Source organism: Balaenoptera musculus, chromosome 8 (assembly GCF_009873245.2).
Source record: "Balaenoptera musculus isolate JJ_BM4_2016_0621 chromosome 8, mBalMus1.pri.v3, whole genome shotgun sequence".
NCBI classification, from domain to species: Eukaryota; Metazoa; Chordata; class Mammalia; order Artiodactyla; family Balaenopteridae; genus Balaenoptera; species Balaenoptera musculus.
Window position 1 is genome coordinate 53,788,757 of NC_045792.1, and position 19,382 is coordinate 53,808,138.

Here is a 19,382-nt window from a genome sequence, read left to right on the forward strand (position 1 = left end):
AGTTACAAAACGGCTACTGTAGCTCCAGCAGGAATGTTTGAGGAAGAAGAAAGGGGGAAAGGCAGAACTAGCACTTCTTCTATGTCCTATTTTGTATTTAAAGCAACCATTTCCCCAGAATTCTTAGAAGCTTTTCATGACTTTACTGGCTAAAACTGTGTCACATGGGCACACCAAAGTTTGAGGAAGTCTGGGAAAACGAATATTTAGTTATCTCATTGCCTTCCTGAACAAAATTAGGGTTTATTTCGTGAGAATGAAGGGAAGAATAGTTATTGGTTGAGCATTTGAAAGTCATTTGACTTTAATGACTTTTTAATATGGTTTTTAAAAATGTATTTGTACTCTATATCATTCCATAAAAATATGTAGTGGTGCCTACATTTTATTAAAGTTGCCATATTCTGGTCTGGGGATAGAATAGTAAATGGGGACATAAAGTAATTTTTCAGTCTAGAGGTGAAAAGGTATATGTTTTAATCTGCTAGGCTGGGTGGCTTAAACAAAAGAAATTTATTTTCTCACAGCTCTGGAGACTGAGAAGTCCAAGATCAAGGTTCTGGCGGGATTTGGCTTCTTGTAAGAGCTCTCTTCGTGGCTTACAGACTGCTGCCTTCTCACTCTGTCCTCGAGGCAGAGAGAGAGAGAGAGATTCTGGTGTCTCTTCCTCTTTTATAAGGACAGCAGTTCTATTTGATCAAGGTTCCTCCCTTATGACCTCATTTAACGTTTTTTTCCTTTAGAATTATTTTATTAAATCATAAATGTATAACAGCTTTTTAACTCTACCCACGCACTTAAATTTTTTTTAAAGGAAAAATGTTATGTCTTATTACACCATGATCCTGGCTAATAGCTTTTCAAAACTTTGAGAAAAATCTTAAAAAAGGTTTCACATGTCACCTGAAACTTACAAATTTAACATTATCAAAGAAGGACTGCTTCTGTACTCTTACAAAGACCACTAGAAAGAAACAACAATTAAAAAGCTAAGAAACTGTCTCAAAGGCATTATTTTTTGTTTTTACAATCTTTCCTCCCTGGTAGGTAATGTTATTAAATAATCCAATCCATTCACAAAATGGCTCTCTGCATCTACTCTGGTGTAGTCTGCATATTTATGCATGACTGAGATGAGAGTTTCCTTAACATTGTTATTTCGATAACCTGAAGTTGTTCTGTTACCTCTGGGCTCTCATCCTCTCCTACTTATACAGTGAAGCCCATGGTCAATAGAAAGAAGCTCAATATCGGCTTCTCCCTCCATAACCCCCACTTCCTCCACTGCCTCCTGGACCATAGTTTCCTCCACCATATGGTCCCCCCTTGTTCCTGCTACCACCAAAGTTTCCACTCTTCATTGGACCATAGTTAGTAGGTTGCTGATTATAATTTCCAAAATTATTAAAATTTCCACTTCCATAATTTCCTCCTCCATAGTTGTCATAACCATCTCCGTAGCCCCCACCCTGGTTGCCATATCCAGGTCCTCCACCACCATATCCTTCTCTTCCTTCTCCATAACCAGGGCTACCTCCAAAATTACCACCTCCAGGTCCTCCTCCATACCCATTATAGCCATCCCCAAATCCACGACCACTTCCATATCCATCAGATCCTCCTCTGAAGTTACTTCCTTGACCTCATTTAACTTTAATCACCTCCTTACAGGCTCTGTCTCCAATACAGTCACAGGTGGGGTTAGGGCTTCAACATATGTATTTTGGAGGTAAGAGGGGCACAATTCAGTCATAATAATATATTAACAAACACTTTTAGTAAATTGGGATAAGTGGGCAGATTGCTCTGAGGACCATAAGTAGGAGTGGCTAAGTCTGTTTGAGGGAGTTTGGAAAAACCTTGGTAGAGGTGGTGACATTTGAACTGAATCCAAAAGAATAAGCAGAGGGGAAAATTATGGAAGAGTAGTTTGTTACTGCATCCTACGTGCTGAGAGGTTGATTGGGGGTGTTAATACTTTAAAGATTATCCATTTCATTATTGTATACTTCTGATTATTATAATGTTCTTATATTGATATAAAATAGAATTCCCCGTTACTCTCTCTGTCTCTATTTGATGGAGAAGATAAGGTGATTTGTATGGCATATGACAAGATAATCACTCTTGGGCAATCTCTTCTTTAGACCAATTCTAAGATTATATCCACATTTCTGGCCTTCATTGGTCTTTCTAGTTTCTTCCTGACTGGTCTTTCCAGCTCCATTTATTCATTCACTTATTCCTTCATTCAGCCATTACTTACCAATCTCCTACTGTGTGCAAGGAATAGTTCTTAGGTCAGGGGATAAAGGAAAAGTTTTTGCTTGTGGGGCATATGTTCTATTGGTGGGAGTCAACCAAAAAGCAAACAAATATGTCAGTTGATGGTAAGTGCTATGGATACAAATAAAGCAGAGTAGGAGGGAATAAAGAGTGCTGAGATGGAGTGAAGACAGGTTCCTGTCGTTTTATGAAGAGTGGTCAGGGAAGACCTCTGATGAAGTGATATTTGAGTAGAGACCTGAAGGAAGTGAGGAAAGGAGTCATATGGATATCTGGGGCAAAATGTGTTTTTAGGCAGAGTGACCATAGGTACCAAAGCCCAGAGGTGGGACTGTACATAGCCTGTTGGTGGAAGCCATTGTGCCTGGAGCAGCGTGAGTGAAGGAGAGAGAAGTAGGAGACCAGGTCAGAGATGTAGCAGGGTAAGATGGGGGGTGGAGGAGGAGGATAGAGGTAAGATCATGTATGGCCTTGTAGGTCTTCATAAGAACTTTAGCTTTTACATTGAGGGATTTGGGAAGCCACTGGAAGATTTTGAGCAGAAGAGAGTGATGTGATCTGAGACTTACATTATAAAAGGATCATTCTGGGAGGCAGGAGTGGATCTGTTAAGAGTCTATTGCAATACTCTAAGTCAGAGTTTCTCCACTATTAACACTTTGGGCCAGATAATTCTTTGTTGGGAGGGGCTGTCCTGTGTATCATAGTATTATTAGTTGCATTCCTGACCTCTACGCATTAGATGCCAGTAGTACCTCCACAGTTGTTTCAACAAAAATTTCTCTAGACATTGCCAAATTTCTCCTTTGGAGAAAAATCTCTCCCCCCTAGCCTCCAAATATTGAGAACCACTATTCTAGGTAAAAGTTGCTGATGGTTTGGGCCAAGGCAGTAGCAGTAAAGGTGATGAAAAGTGATTGGATCGTAGATATATATTGAAGATAGAGTTGTTAGGATTTGCTGGTGACTTTGAGGTAAAGGTGATAGAAAAAATGGAGTCAAAGATGAATCAGATTGGGATTTCCCTGGTGGCGCAGTGGTTAAGAATCTGCCTACCAATGCAGGGGGCACGGGTTCGAGCCCTGGTCTAGGAAGATCCCACATGCTGTGGAGCAACTAAGCCCGCGAGCCACAACTACTGAGCCCACGTGCCACAACTACTGAAGCCCACGCACCTAGAGCCTGTGCTCCACAACAAGAGAAACCACTGCAATGAGAAGCCCACACACTGCAACAAAGAGTAGCCCCTGCTTGCTGCAACTAGAGAAAGCCCGTGCGTAGCAACGAGGACCCAACATGGCCAAAAATAAATAAATAAATTTATATATATTAAAAAAAGATGGGGCTTCCCTGGTGGCGCAGTGGTTGGGAGTCTGCCTGCCAATGCAGGGGACACGGGTTCGAGCCCTGGTCTGGGAAGATCCCACATGCCGCGGAGCAGCTAGGCCCGTGAGCCACAACTACTGAGCCTGCGCGTCTGGAGCCTGTGCTCCACAACGAGAGAGGCCGCGACAGTGAGAGGCCCGCGCACCGCGATGAAGAGTGGCCCCCACTTGCCGCAACTAGAGAAAGCCCTCGCGCATAAACGAAGACCCAACACAGCCAAAAATAAATATAAAAAAAAAAAAAAAAAAAAAAGATGAATCAGATTTTTGGCTTGGGTAATTGGAAGAGTAGAATTGCATTGACAGGGGGACAGGTGAAGAAGGAACAGATTTTTGGAGCTGTTAAGTCTGACTGTCAGTGACACAGGTTTGTCTTCTGTTGTCTTTAAAAATGCTCTGTTTCTTGAAAGTAAGAAGTAGGTCTCCTCATATTTTCATCCTTTGTGACTGCACTGTATCTGGCATGTAGAACAAATTCAGTAAATGGTGAATGAATGATGAGATTATTTACTATTTCCTTGAATGTCTAGATTATTTATTATTTCCTAAACAGAGCTCATGCTTTTTCCTCCTTTGGGCCTTTGCTTTTGTGGTTCCCTCAAGGGGATTCTCAACCCTCACCCCCATTCTCAGTACCTCTATTTATGAAAATTCTACTCCTTTTTAATACCCAACCCAAATACTGTCTCCTTCACAAAACTTCCCCCAGCTCTACAGATGTAGTTGGTGTCTCTCTTCTCTGTACTTTTTGCCTTGTTTGAACTTCGTGTACATTTTGATTTAGTTAGTTGCTTTGTATCTGACTGGCACTGAATAGATTTTTGCCTTTTTTCCCCCTTTTCCATCCTTCCATTGCTTATTTCTTTTCTTGAAGTATTTTGGTAAGCCATTATTGTTATTTATTTATTTTATTCTCCACCTCATTCCATAGTCCTTAATAGACAACTGGCTCTGCCATGTAATTACAAGAAAGAATGCTATATTGGATGACTATTTTAATAGAACCAAAATCATCATTGTTGACTGACTTCCTCCTACATTTATTTTAGACTTTATTTTTAAAAATTATTATTTTTTATTTTGGCTATGTTGGGTCTTCGTTGCTGCGTGCAGGCTTTCTCTAGTTGCGGTGAGCAGGGGCTAACTCTTTGTTGGGGTGTGTGGGCTTCTCATTGCAGTGGCTTCTCTTGTTGCGGAGCACGAGCTCTAGGCATGCGGGCTTCAGTAGTTGTGGTGCACGGACTCAGTAGTTGTGGCTTGCAGGCTCTAGAGCTCACGCTCAGTAGCTGTGGTGCACGGGCTTAGTTGCTCTGCGGCATGTGGGATCTTCCCGGACCAGGGCTCGAAACTGTGTCCCTTGCATTGGTAGACAGATTTGTAACCACTGCACCACCAGGGAAGTCCCCACTTCTTCCTACATTTAACTGGTAATATCAGAAGTTGTAATTCTCAATCAGTAAATGTATTGGTCTTAAATTATTTGTGGTTACACGAGAATCAAATAAAAACAATCATTTTCAAATCCTATAGCCACTATCAGTTGAAACCTGTAATGTCTAAACAAAATTTGCTAATTATTACTGATCATTAGCCTTTATATAGTGTTAACAGTGGTTGCAAGCTCATATGCTTGTAGAAGTCAGCTGAATGACCTGAAAGGGCCTGATTAGGCTAAGATGACTACATAGACAAAACATCACTGGTCAAGATCCATGGGTTGAATGAATAGTTTGTGAATTATTTACTTTGGAAAACCAAAGGACTATATAAATGCAAGGAGTAATTGCACTTAAAACAAGTTAACTGCTAACTTGTTGTGTAAACTTGGGCCAGTTATTTGATATATGTAGGATTTTATTTCTTTCTTTGACTATGTAGTTTAGTCTTTTAAAGTCCCTTCTACCTCATTTGATTCTGCGTTTTCATTTCTTTAGCTAATAGTTTCTTCCTTGATTATAATTTACTAGCCCTCAGTAATAAATAAAATGCTGGCTTCTTATTAATATACCTCAATTTCATGAGTCTTGTATTTCATCAGAGGAAGCCATGGTTAGCAAAGCTTCCTATAGCAGTACCCACCATTGAAAGAGATAGCATGTGAGCTGACTGGTCTGCATTCTATAACCAAACCAGCATCTGGTTTTTGAGAACTGAAAACTAGAATAGAAGATGCCTGAATTTGATCTTCCTTGCTGAAGACATTAGTGGTCCTGCCTTATACTATATGATACATGTTTTGTAGTGTCTTCCATCTTATCCTGTTTATTTTGTTTATTCAGTTTTCTAGTGCAGTACCTTTTACAGTTTTATGTATGCCACTCTCCCTTATTAGTGGTGATTCCTGGAGTCATAGGCCATTTCTAGGTCATCTTTAATCCCTGTAACCAAGTACAGGCAAGGGCACATGGTAGATGTTTAATAAATGTTTGAAGAGATAGAATACTTACTAGATTTGCAGGTGATGAAAACTGGAAGGAAAAACTACTATGCTAGATGGCACAGAGAGAGAGAGACAGAATGAGCGAGCGAGAGAGCGAGTGAGCTTGAAGAGGTGGGTTGAAGCCAAAAAAGACGAAATTTAAAGTGGATGGCAGTGAAGTTCAATAGTTTAAGTCTCAAAGAAATGGCAAAATATGGGGAGCCTAAAGGAGACCTAGCCTGATGCTATTCTTATGAAAATTGTGGTTTTGGCTGCCTAAGGCCAGTGTCAGCCAAAGGCACTGCAGTGACTAAAAAGCTAGTGCAGCTTCAGACTGAATTATTGGAAGTACAAAGTATAGTTAATGGAGGTGATAGTCCAACTACGTTCTATAGGGGATAGACTGCCCTTAGACTATCACCTTTCCCATAGGGTACCAGGCAGTAAGAGGGTCATTGCAAACAGTACTGTGTTTAGTGGAAGGTGCCCTAGTTGCATGGGTCATTGCAAACAGGACTGTGTTTAGTAAAATGTGCCCAGATCACTCAAAGTAGAGTTTGAACTGTTCCCAGTCTGCAATGAGGTAAGCATAGAAATTGAGAGAGTTTAGAAACTTTTACAATAATTTGACAGAGTAATTTTAGGTCTAATGAATCTAATGAAAAAGAAAATAAAGTTTATCTTATATGTCTTTTTTTGTTTGTTTGATACTTGCCCTTTATTTTTTATTTTATTTTAATAGACTTTATTTTTTGAGCAGTTTTAGGCTTATAGAAAAATTGACCAGGAAGTACAAAGACCTCCCGTGTACTCCATCTCTCCCACTCCTCCCAGCACTTCCTCTATTAACATCTTGTATCAGTGGGTACAATTGATGAATCAGTATTGATACATTATTATTAACTAAAGCTCTTTGTGTTGTATATTTCTATGGGTTTTAACAAATGCATCATATCAGGTATCCACCATTATAGTATCATACAGAATAGTTTTACCACCTTAAAAATGCCCTGTGGGGACTTCCCTGGCAGTCCAGTGGTTACGACTCCGAGCTTCCACTGCAGGGGACATGGGTTCCATCCCTGGTTGGGGAAATAAGATCCCGCATGCTGCACTGCACAGTCAAAAAAAAAAAAAAAAAAAAGCCCTATGTTTCACCTGTTCATCCCTGCCCCCACTTTCTTAGCCCCTGGCAACCACTGATCTTTTTGCTGCTTCTATAGTTTTTCCTTTTCCTGACTATTATATAATTGGAGTCAGCCTTTTCAGACTAGCTTTTTTCACTTAGCAGTATACATTTGGGGTTTTTCTAGGTGTTCATGGCTTGATAGTTCATTTCTTTTATTGCTGAATAATACGCATTGTATGGATGCTTGTCTATCCATTCATCTATTGAAGAATATCCTGGTTACTTCTGAATTTTGGCAATTATGAGTATGGCTGCAATAAATATTTGTGGACAGGTTTTTCAACTCATTTGGATAAATACCTAGGAGTGCAATTGCTAGATTTTATGGTAAGCCTGTATTTAGCTTTATAAGAAACTGCCAAACTGTCTCTCAAAGTGGCTGTACGATTTTGCATTCCCTCAGTAGTGAATGAGAATTCTGGTTGCTGCACATCCTCACCAACATTTGGTGTTATCACTCTTTTGGGTTTTAGCCCTTCTAATAGGTAAGTAGTGGTATTTTGTTGTGTTTTAATTTGCAAGTCCCTAATGACATATGATGTTGATTATCTTTTCATGTGCTTATTTGTCATCTCTATATCTTCTTTGGTGTGGTGTCTGTCCAGATTTTTTTGTCCATTTTTTGATTGGGTTGTTTGTTTTCTTATTGTTGAGTTTTAAGAGTTCTTTGTATATTTGGAATATAAGTCCTTTATCAGATGTGTGTTTTGGTAATATTTTCCCAAGTCTATGACTTGTCTTTTCATTCTCTTAATACTGTCTTTGGCAGAACAGAAGTTTTAAGTTTTAAATAGTCCAAGTTATCAACCTTTTCTTTTATGGATTGTGGTTTTGTTGTATCTAAAAAGCCATCACCCAATCTAAGGTCATCTAGGTTTTCTCTTTTGTTATCTTCTAGTCATTTTATAGTTTTGCATTTTACATTAAGGTCTGTGGATACATTTTGAGCTAATTTTTGTGAAAAGTGTGAAGTCCGTGTCTAAATTTTTTTGCAGATGGAGGTCAAGTTGTTCTCGCACCATTCATTGAAAAGACTGTTCTTTCTCCATTGAATTTCCTTTGCTCATTTGTCAAGTATCAGTTGACTGTATTTGTGTATGTCTATTTAGGGTCTCTATTCTGTTCCACTGATATATTTGTCTGTCCTTTCGCCAATAACACACCACCTTTATCACTGTAGCTTTATAGTAAGTCTTGAAATCAGGTAGTGTTAGTCCTCTGATAGATATCTATATGTAGCTATAGTTATATTGATCAGATACGTTGCCTAGGCTACATCCCAGACCAGTTGAGTCAGAATCTCTGCTAGGACTTCAGTATATATTTTTAAAGCTTCCCTGGTAATATTGATACACTGGGCGAGTTAAAAACCACCATACTCAAACCATAAACTTCTTGAAGGTGTGGTCCTGTTCGATGGTGTGTATGTCTCTCGTGGCTTGTACAAGATGCTTAAATAGTTATTGAATGAACAAATGATTAAAAGAACTGAGTGTATTTATTCTGGAGAAGAGAAAATGTGCATGGCCTTGATAGATCACCATATACACATATCTGAAAGTCTTTAATATGATTTGGCGTTGAAGGATGTTTTTTGAGTGCTCTAGTAGCCAGAATTGGAAGTTCACAGAGAGGCACCTGGCTGAATATTAGGAAGCACTGTCTCATAGTGCTCGTTGCAGATGAGCTTTCTGTTCCTGCATATTCCAGCAGAGCCTATCTGTAAGAGCAAATGCTGCATGGGATGGGAAGTTGGGTAAGGTCAGATGTTATGATTATTGATGATTACTTTGAAAAACTATGTCCAAGACTGCGGACTCTTTTTGGTTCTCCTCTCATTCATAAGTTGAAGGACAAGGGTGTGGGCCCAAAAGAACATCCTAAAACTACTTTGAAGCTGAGTTCTCGTAGTGCAGCAGATCCCTCCAGTTTGTATTACTGGCCGATTCTCTGTGTGGGCAAGGGGATCTTCAAGAAATTTCTTGTCTCCTCTACCAAATTTGAGACTTTGATAGTTGGAATAGCACAAGTACTCAGGGTCTGGGAAAGGTGACAGAAGAGCTCTTTCTGTCCTACTGGAGTTCTTCCTCTACATCCTTCTGCAATTAGATTACTTTGGGCATATCAAATGGAGGTGTAGACATCTGTCAGGGAAAATTTCTCTCTAGCACACTTAAATTATTGATCAGACATAATGCTGGTTACCTGCTCTTTGCCAGGCTGTAGGGAGAGGGATATGGTAGTCAATACAAAGATGACTGACGGGGCAGAGAGAAATAAAGCATAGGCTTAGGAGTCAGACCAAAGTTGGAATGACTCAGCCATTTACCAGCTGTGTGGTCTTGGGGAAGTCACTGCCCTCTCTCACTCATCACATCCTGTCTTTTACCGAGTTCGGCTGCTGCTTCTTCCAAGCTGTATGTTTAGAATATTCTTGTTTCTTCTCATCTCTTCTTCCAGTATGTTATTCTAAATCATTACTGTCTTCTTTTGCCTGGAGTTCTGAAAGAATCTACTGACTTGTCTTCTTATTTCCATAACTCTCCCCTCTGTTCTCCATTCAGCAGTCAGTGATTTTTAAAAAATATAGATTAGACCTTGTCATTCTGCTTAAAACCTTCCAAAGCTTTCCCATTGCTGAAACCTAGAACAAAACCCAGACTCCTAGTTATGACCCACAAGAGACCCTGCATAATCTGACTCCTGACATCTCTCTCAAGAGCAAGACATAGAGGGGTAGTTGACGAGGTAATTTTACGTCCTACAGAGCATTTGGAAATGTGTGAAGGTGTTTTTTTATTGTTTCAATTATCGGGGGGCACTACTAGCATTTAGGGGGTCTGGGCCAGTGTTGGTAAATATTCTGTATTGTTCTGCTCAGGGCCCTTTACAATGCCTGATTCACAATATGTGTTTAAGAAATACTTATTGTACAAAACCATATTCTTCCTGGAACTCAGTTTTGACACATGTGAATTGGTAGTGTGTCTACTTCATAAGGTTGTGGTGAGATAGACATATGATTTTGTAAAGTACTTGGTACACAGGTACCTGCTGTGTAGCTACAAATGGTAGCTGCTCTTGAGCTTTCTTTGCTTAGAAGCAGCTATAAGCATCCACCCAGTGTTTTCCCTAGGGCATTAGAATTAGAACCTGACACCTTTGTTGGAGGCGGTGGGTGGGTGCATTTCATTCCTTGAAGCCTAATCTGATAGAATGCTAGGTTTGATTTTTGAGTTGTCCTGGAGTCCAGACCCAGCTGGAGAAACTAAGGCACAGGGGAGCTCTGGTTCTCTTCCTTGACTCTGGGGCCCACCCAGGAAGCTCTGACAGTCCCTGGAAAGCCTGGATTCACTGAGAAATTACCCCCTGCTGAAGACTAGGTTGGGGAGAATAGCTGAGAGGGTGGCAAGGTAGTAGTCTCCCCGCCTTCCCTCAGAGCCTCTTTGCAGAAAGGAGAAGCGCGGTTTTCTCCCGCCTCCTTCCCTCCCTTATTTCCCCGCCCCTTCTGCTTCGCCAACCCTGGAGCAGAGCTTTTGCTGCGCCCTGCGAGGGCGGGAGCGTGCTGCGCCCCGGAGCCAGAGCTGGGGCGGCCGAGCTGCGGGGAGCCCGGCCCCAGCCAAGTAGAGCCACCTGGGAGCCCAGGGTGCTGCCCGGCCGGCCAGGCGTGAGGGAGGTGCAGCTCTGCTACAAAAACCGTAGGCAGAGATGCCGGGGCCATCTCCCGCCACCAGGTAATGCGTGCCCACCCTGGGGCGCGCTCAGCTGCGCGGTGCTGGGGCGGGGGGCGGGGGGACGTCTCTGCTGGCTTCCGGGGAGTGGTGACGCGGGTCCGGTAGATTTAGGGTCTCTTCCTTTAAGAGACCCTAAGTGAGAGAAGGGGTTTAGGGTGGAAACCCCAGATGAGCCCACCCAGGCCTAGGCCAGCACTGGAATCAGAGCTCTGGCTAGGGAAGGGTGTGAAGGGGAAGCTGGCTTTTGGGGAACTTGCTCTGCCTCAGGAGCCTTGCCCCTTTGCAAGCACCCTTCTGCTTGGCGGCTAGGGTGATGCTTTCCTCAGCCTTGGATTAGCGGCTGGCCTGCTGGGACCATGGGGGCTTTTCTCTTGGGTGCTGGGGAGGGGCATTGTATTATAAGTGACTTGTTAAGAGGTGGAGTAAACTGAGAGATAGGAGACCTGGGGTGGGGTGGGGGGGGCTGGTCCTGTTCAGGCAGCCTCTGTGGGGCCTCAGTTTCCTTATCTGTGCAATGAAGGGCTTGACATTTTGTTTGTGACTCTGGCATTTTCAGGCTGTCAAACTGCCTTTTGGACAGGTGAGTTGGTAAAAGCCCTAGAATGGACTGCAGAAATGTCCCCCTCAACACTGTAGGAGATAGGCAAACTTGGGAAACAGACCTTGGAGGCAAACTTGGGAAACAGACCTTGGTACCCTGTCTTCTAGCCAGTCTTTTGAATGGCATCTTACTGGGCTGCTCAGGACCCAGTGACTTCACGGACAAGACAGAGGTTGAGAATGCTGATTATTTTAGTGTTTAGTGTAGGTATATTGGGTGTAGGGAGATGGGGTTGGGAAGAAGCAGATCAAGGTATATTAGTGGTTTTTCTCCAAACTGGCCAATTGTTCGATACTTGGGCATAAAGCTGCTTTAAACTCGGCTGTCTGCTCTGGAGCTTCCTCCTTACTCTGTCAAGCTAATGACAGACCTTGAGGCTGTGTAATGTCTTAATCACTATAATTCTTTCCTTTTTGATCATGTGAAACCAAGAAACAGATGTCAGGCCTGATACTAACCTACCTTGATTATTTTGGACTGCCTTCCTCCCCCGTTTTTCTGTGACTCTACCTCCTTATCATCTTCTCCCCACTTTTCTTTCTACTTCCTACTCCTGATCATTTTTCCTGTCCTGCCCCCTACCCACCTTTTCTCCCATCCCCACTTTCTCCCTTCTTACTGCTCCCCTTTCTAATCCCTTTCCTCTCATGCTTCGCCTTTCTAATCCTTTCCCCTCCATAGCAAATTTTTCCTGATCACTATCTTATGTACCATCCCCATCCCTGTTCCTTCATATTCACACGAACTACTCTTTAATTTTTATTATGGACTTGACATTGTATATTTATTTGCTTATTTCTTTGCTTCTCTTACTAATCCATAAAGTCCATGAACACAGGGACTTTGTCCTGTTCAGCTAGATTAGTATTGGTACACTGTAGATGCTAAATAAGTGTTTGTGGAATGACTGAATATGTGTGTGTGTGTGTGTGTGTGAGAGAGAGAGAGAGAGAGAGAGATTGATTGATTGATTGATTGATTAATGTAGCTGCTGAAGGAGGAGATCATTCCAGGTGAGAGGAGGGAGTACAAGCAAAGGAGTAGAGAGAGAAGAGAGAATGAGAGGATGGCTTTTGATGGGAGAAGGGTCACCTCCTTCATTGTAACTGGGTGGTACAGTGCAGGGAAGCATACAGATTTAGGAGTGGGAAGATAGAGTTCTTCTGCAAAGATTTCTGTTTTCTCATTGAAAGTTGGCTCATTGGCTAAGGGAAGGGGTGAATGAGAAGCCCAGTTGATGCTCATTTGAGGCAAGGTAATCATAAATAGGGAGAGCCTCATAATTTTCAAGCTAAAGCGGTCAACCAGGTAATGTTCTGTAGGATACTCAGCTCTTTCAGTATAGAGACAGTTTGGAGAGAGTTGAGCTCAACCATCCCAAAGCTGGGATTTTGCCAATTGAATTTTGGAAAGGGAGAGAAGGCAAGGGGGTTGATTGTTCTTGTTTTTGTTTTTTATCAGATTTACCTTGCCTCAAATGAGCATCAACTGGGCCTCTCATTCACCCCCTCCCTTAGCCAATGAGCCAATAGTTTAACTATTGTTCATACTGTTATGAGCATGGGTATACAGATAGCTCTTACAGACCCTGCTTTCAATATTTTGGGGTATATACCCCAGAAGTAGAACTGCTGGATCATATGGTAATTCTGTAATATTTTTAATTTTTTGAGGAACTGTTCGCTCTACTGTTTTCCATAGTGGCTGTACCATCTTATATTTCTACCAGTAATTCATAAGGGTTCCAGTTTCTCCACATCCTCACCAACACTTGTTGTTTTCTGGGTTTTTTTGGTAGTAACCATCCTAAGGGTATAAGGTGGTGTCTCGTAGTTTTGGCTTGCATTTCCCTAAATATTAGTGATGTTGAGCATCTTTGTATGTGCTTATTGGCCATTCATGTATCTTCTTTGGAGAAATGTCTATCCAAATCCTTAGCCCATATTTGAATTGGGTTGTTTGGTTTTTTTGTTGTTGAATTTTAGAGGGTTGATGGTTTTTGATGTTTAAGTGATTTTGTTGGACTATGTTTAGGGAAAAAAGGAAGTGACGGTAGTGGGGACTAACCGATAGTGGATTGGAGCTCAAAATAAAGTCTGGGAATTGTAGTGGAAGTTCTTGAACAAGTGAGCTACATGAATAGGAGGTTGTGTTTGGAGTATATATGATTCTCTTTAGATATTGGAGTCAATGAACATTTTGAGGATAAGGTCCAGGGTGTGATCATGGGAGTATTGGTTAACTTGGACTATAGCTCAGCAAATGAAATAGCCAGAGTGTTGGAAGGGCATCATTGTGGCTGTTGAATCACCTAGAATGATAACTGGAAGAGTACAGAAGAACACTGATCTAGGGACCTTTGAGTGGAGTGTCCAGGAAGTAGGTATTAGGCAGCAAGGGAGTGTGATAGCAGCCAGTGGAGGCTACTCAAAGGAATAGAGGTTTTACAAGAGGAAGAAAAAGGAGTGGTTTGGAAATGGCACTGAAAATTAAGGACCACACTGATAGGTTGGGTGTAAGAGAGAAAACAGCCTTCAGTTGAGAGGGCTGCTAGAGAAGTCTCTTTCTCAGGAGATAACCAAATTTCTTTTAAGGCAAAGAGGCAAGGGGAATGAGCCCATGACAAATGGGAAGTTCCAGAGGAAATAGTGGGAGGGATCCAGAGTCAGGAAAGGGTTGAGGAATTTGGTCAGATTAGAGGACATACAGAAAAGGTTGGGTATGAGAGTTTGGGTGGTCAAGGCTGTCTGAAGTAAATGGACACTGGAAGCTTGATTAAATTAGTCGTGATTCTCTTTTAAAGGAGAGAGGGCAGTCTATTTTCATTCTGTTGTTCCTAATACTTCCAAGAGAATATGTTCCTTTGAGGCAGCATGTGGCAGTGTGGGAAATCATAGGATATGGTCAGGCAGATTGACTGGAAGATCATCCATCTAGGAGACAGCAGAATAGATTCCAGTGTTTCTTGGGAGGTTAAACTAGATCACCTTATTGGTTCCTTCAGCTCTTAGATTGTATGAGCCTCAGGTTTTAGTGATTATTTTCTCAGTTCAGGCCATCCGTGGGGAGGGCTGGAGGTTTGAAGCTTAAATTTGAATTTTTCCCTTAACTATTGGGAATAGCTCAACGGGGAATACAGGTCAGGAATTTCCCAAGATGGTAGGAGGAGGATTATAAGACATTTGGTGCTGGTTTCTGTGAGTCACTCTAGTGACTATCTGCAGGGGTGATGGGGTGAGGAAGATGTGTAGTATTATTGGTAGGGGGAGGAGAGGGTGAAGGTATAGGGTCAGCATAAGTTAATTTAAGTCTCTGACTCCAAATCTCTCTGCCTTTTCCATTTCACTTTGCTGCCTCTCATACTTCTCCAATTGTAGTGATCTTAGCTAAGTTGCATACCCCTATGGGTTTCATGTTAGAACTATGAAAGATTTGGAACTAGCTGATTTTCAAGATCCTTCCAACTCCTGTGTTTTTCTTCTCTAAACCAGGCTGCCTTTTAGTCAGTGAACCGTTACTAATTACCTAGTTGTGCCAGGTCTGTGCTGGGTGGGACTCAGGGACATAGACATTAATCAGACTTAGTTTTGTCCTTTGACTTGTTCATGGTCTGGTGAGGTTGATATCATGAAATATGGAACCTGCTGCATAGAATTATGTATAAAATGCTATTAAATTTGGGGCAAGGTAGAAATAGGAGGGCTGTGTGAAGGTTTTGTAGAGGAAGTGAATCAAGCCGGGTCTTGAAGAATGAGTAGGAGTTTTCTTTGGCAGACAAGTTGGGACATTTTAGGCAGAGAGAACAGTGTGGGCAAAGGCAGTAGCCTGAAAGCAGATTGGGTTGGAATGACAAGTTTAGAGATAGAAGAGATGAAACTGGATAGATGAGTGGGGGATGAGAACAGGTGTTTTTTGAACATCTATTTTGTGTCAGGCAGCATGCTAGGGGCTTTTATATATGCTTTTCAATTCTCATGATAGCTCTGTAAAATAGACAATCCTATTTGTATTTTAAAAAAGAGGAAACTGAGGGTCAATAATTAAAGTAGCTTTCCTAACAGCTCAGAAAGAGCTTCCAGTTTTCCTCCCTGCTACCTCAGCAGTTGCTTTCTTGTTGCTAAACCAGTGCGAGTGGCTGGAGGCTGCATAGCGGGAATGTCTTTGACTTGTCAGAAGGACATCCCTCAGCAAATTCAAGACTGTAGCATTCCAGGCTTCTGCCAAAGAAAACCTCCTGGCACAATTTAATTAAAGATCAGATTCTCATAACCAGGTGTCAAGGGCATGCAGTACTCCCCAGTCTTGGGTGGAGTGTTGATCATGCCAGTCTTAGCAGCTCTGAGTTGTTGGAACTGAGAAATGTGATTAATACATGAGATAGGTTTTATTTCTTTTTTCCTTCCCCATCTTCATTTAAATAATGGCCTGAGGTAATATTAAAGGTCATCTAGTCCAATTCCTTTGCCTCTAGAGTGAACAGTGAGGTATGGTGTAGTGGAAAGAGAGGTGATTCTGCAGTCACACAGACTTCATTTCAGGTTCCTGCCGCATGCTCTCCACTAGCTGTGTGACCCTGGGTGGCTGGCAGCATCTCTGAGATTTTGCTTCTTCTGATTTGTTCACTCTTTTATCCCCAGCACCTAACACAGTCTGGCAAACAGTAGGTGATGAATAAATATTTACATGAATGAATGAGAAAAATAATGCCAACCAAATAGATTTCCAAGTTTTCTTGTAAACTCCATTAATGTTAGTGGTTATTAAAACATCAGCCTCAGGTGATGGCTGAAACCCTATTTGTAAAGACGGTTAGTCCAGGAGGTTCAATGGGGTTACTTTTAAAAGAATTTTAGCAACTTTGTTAGGCAATTTAGAGAACTCTCCTAAACTCCAAGTCCCATTGTGTGAGCTCAGGGCACCACAGAGTCGTCAGTGCAGATGGATAGCAGCTGGTCCCCTCCTCCAGGCAACACTTCTTTTCTCATTGTCATCCCTCAGCCTTTTTTAATCAACAGCGTCATCTTTTATTTTTAACGTGGGACATTCATTGTACAGATCTAGAACTGCTTAGAAAGGACCATTTTTCTGACTAGCGCTGTATGTGTTGCAGAAAATGAAAGGTCCTCTGTGATTGCTGTGTCCTACTTTTTCACCTTCATGTTGCGTTCTACCACACTGTACTCTCCACACATGTTATTCCTATGGTCTGGGATATATTTGCCGTCATCATTCTCTGTCAAAATCATTCATTTTATTGTCTGTTTTCCTTGGTCAAGGTAATATACCAATGCCTGGGCCTATCCCAGACCAATTAAAATCAGAGTTAAAGCAGTGGTATTCCCCCCCCCTCCCCCCCGTCGCCCCCGCTTTTTAATTAGGAAAATCTGAAACATACAGCAAAGTTGAAAGAATTTTATAGTGAATACCTGTGTAATCGCCATGTAGATTCTTCTCCCATTAACATTTTCATGTTAACTTGCTTTATCACATCCATTATATATTATATATTGACATGTATATTATATCACATCCCTATGTTCATCCATTAATGTATCTTTTTAAAAATGCATTTCAAAGTAAATTGCAGATATTAGTATACTTCCTCTCTTAAGTACTTCATCTGGTGTTTTAAAAAGCTTCTAGGGAATTCTAATAGTCCAGAGTCAAAGACCACTAGTCTGACCTATTTATTCTTTAAGTCCCTACTCTTTTTTTTTTTTGACTGCACTGCGCAGCATGTGGGATCTTAGTTTCCCGCCAGGGATGGAACCCATGCCCCCTGCAGTGGAAGTGTGGAGTCCTAACCACTGGATCACCAGGGAATTCTCCTAAGCCCCTACTCTTAGCACCACTTCTGTGAAGCCTCACTGATGACCTCAGTTTAATATAGTCTTTCCTTTCTGTTTCTTCTGACATTTTACTGCTTGTACTGTTCTACAGCACTGTTCACAATTGGCCTGACATTGTGGTTTTCTAGGTCCTGTCTATCTTGCTTACTAGACCATGAGAACCTCTAGAGTTGGGAACATATTCATTTATTTATCTCTATATCCCTGGTTTCTGGCATAGCACCTTACAAGTAAGTACTCATTAAAAATTACTTATTTGAATTGTACTTGAATGAAGGACCTGCAACGTCAGTAAAAGGTGTACATAACTTTCACATGGCTGATTTGAGGACCAAGAAATTATTTATCTTCTCTGTTGCTTAGCTCGTGGCAGACATTTAGTAAATATCAATCTTAAGTCCAGCCCAAACATGTTTATATATTTCTATATTTGCCATTGGCTAGATTTGATGGATCTAAATGTAAATCAGAAGTAGCATAGTTTAGGTCAGAATAGGTACAGCCAGGTGAGGATTACCTCAAGTATAGTTGGAAAATCCTTTGGCAGAGAATTGGAAGACTTGAGTTCCAATCCCCACCTTTAAATTTCTGTGTGATCTTTGGCAATTTCTTTCTGCTTTTTGGACCTCCGTATTCCTGTTACCTGAGGGGGTCAGATTAGATGACCCCTGAGGTTGCTTCTGGCTTTGATGTTATGTGTATCTTAAAATCTTTGATTATCTTGGCTGTGATTTATACTCGTGGCTGTGGAATCCAGATGTGGTAAAGCAGAAAGAAGTAGTTGTTGGTGAACATACTCCCTTGAATCCCTGACCGGTTTTGTTCAGTATGTAAAGTACCTTGTACATAGTGGCTACTTGAAAAGTGTTTTCTTTACCTTTTTTCTCTTCTAGCACTGTATCTTTATGCTTTTTATAGAAAAAGAAACATAAATCACTTCCCCTCCTTGGTTGCCTCTTGACCAGTGTCTGTCTAGAGACTGACTGCTCAGGAGGAAACAACAGTTTGCAGCTCACAGGTGAAGAGAGTTCTATTAGGACTATAGCTAGTAAATAACAGAGCCAGGACTTAAACTTGTCTGATTTTAACTCCATTCATCTTTTTACTATATCGCCCTGCCAATGGCCCTTTTGAAACCTCACAGTGATCCTACATTTATTATAGAGTCATTCAGTTGATTAATAATTAGTACTTCAGTATAATTAGTTGCTTATAAATTATTAGGCTCCCTGAGCCTCTGGGGCATTGGTAACACATGGTCAATCTGTCTTTCTCTCTGTATGTTATATCAGTTTGTCATCTAGGATAGATAAAGGGGTGCCATCTGAACTATCATTCTAAATGTTGGCCTCGGGCTTAGCTTTATTCTGCAGCTTGTCAGAAGGCGTTGGTTTCTCATCCTTCCAAATCTTTGACCTGCAGAGATTGCTAGAAGATTGACTATATATTTGGTCATGTTATTCAAGAGCTGAGTGTATTTCTTGCAAATCAAAACTACAATGAGGTAACATCACACCGGTCAGAATGGCCATCATCAAAAAATCTACAAACAATAAATGCCGGAGAGGGTGTGGAGAAAAGGGAACCTTCCTACACTGTTGGTGGGAATGTAAATTGGTACAGCCACTATGGAGAACAGTATGGAGGTTCCTTAAAAAAACTAAAAATAGAACTACCATATGACCCAGGAATCCTACTCCTGGGCATCCGGAGAACACTGTAATTCAAAAAAAGATACATGCAGCCCAATGTTTGTTGCAGCACTATTTACAATAACCTGGACATGGACTCAACCTAAATGTCCATCAACAGAGGAATGGATAAAGAAGATGTGGTACATACATACAATGGAATATTACTCAGCCATAAAAAAGAACAAAATAATGCCATCTGCAGCAACATGGATGGACCTAGAGATT

General features: G+C 41.4%; 1 protein-coding gene and 1 long non-coding RNA gene across 7 annotated transcripts in view; one reads left to right on the forward strand and one right to left on the reverse strand.

Annotated features, from left to right (window-relative positions):
- Window positions 1–19,382, forward strand: part of LOC118898862 (serine/threonine-protein kinase PAK 1) — a 152,115-nt gene that overhangs the window by 58,582 nt on the left and 74,151 nt on the right. Inside the window, exon 1 of one of the 6 annotated variants that reach the window (XM_036859574.1) lies at window positions 10,826–11,013. The exons of 4 other annotated variants lie outside the window; for them this stretch is intronic. The gene's annotated coding sequence lies outside the window, so the exon portion shown is untranslated. Of the gene's footprint in view, window positions 1–10,825; window positions 11,014–19,382 lie in introns of those variants that run through there. One more of the 6 variants, XM_036859575.1, reaches the window with a different exon arrangement.
- On the reverse strand, window positions 730–1,652 carry LOC118898865. The gene is made up of 2 exons (XR_005020843.1): window positions 1,550–1,652; window positions 730–1,429 (listed from the first exon to the last, which is right to left on the reverse strand). It is a non-coding gene; the product is annotated as an uncharacterized LOC118898865 (long non-coding RNA).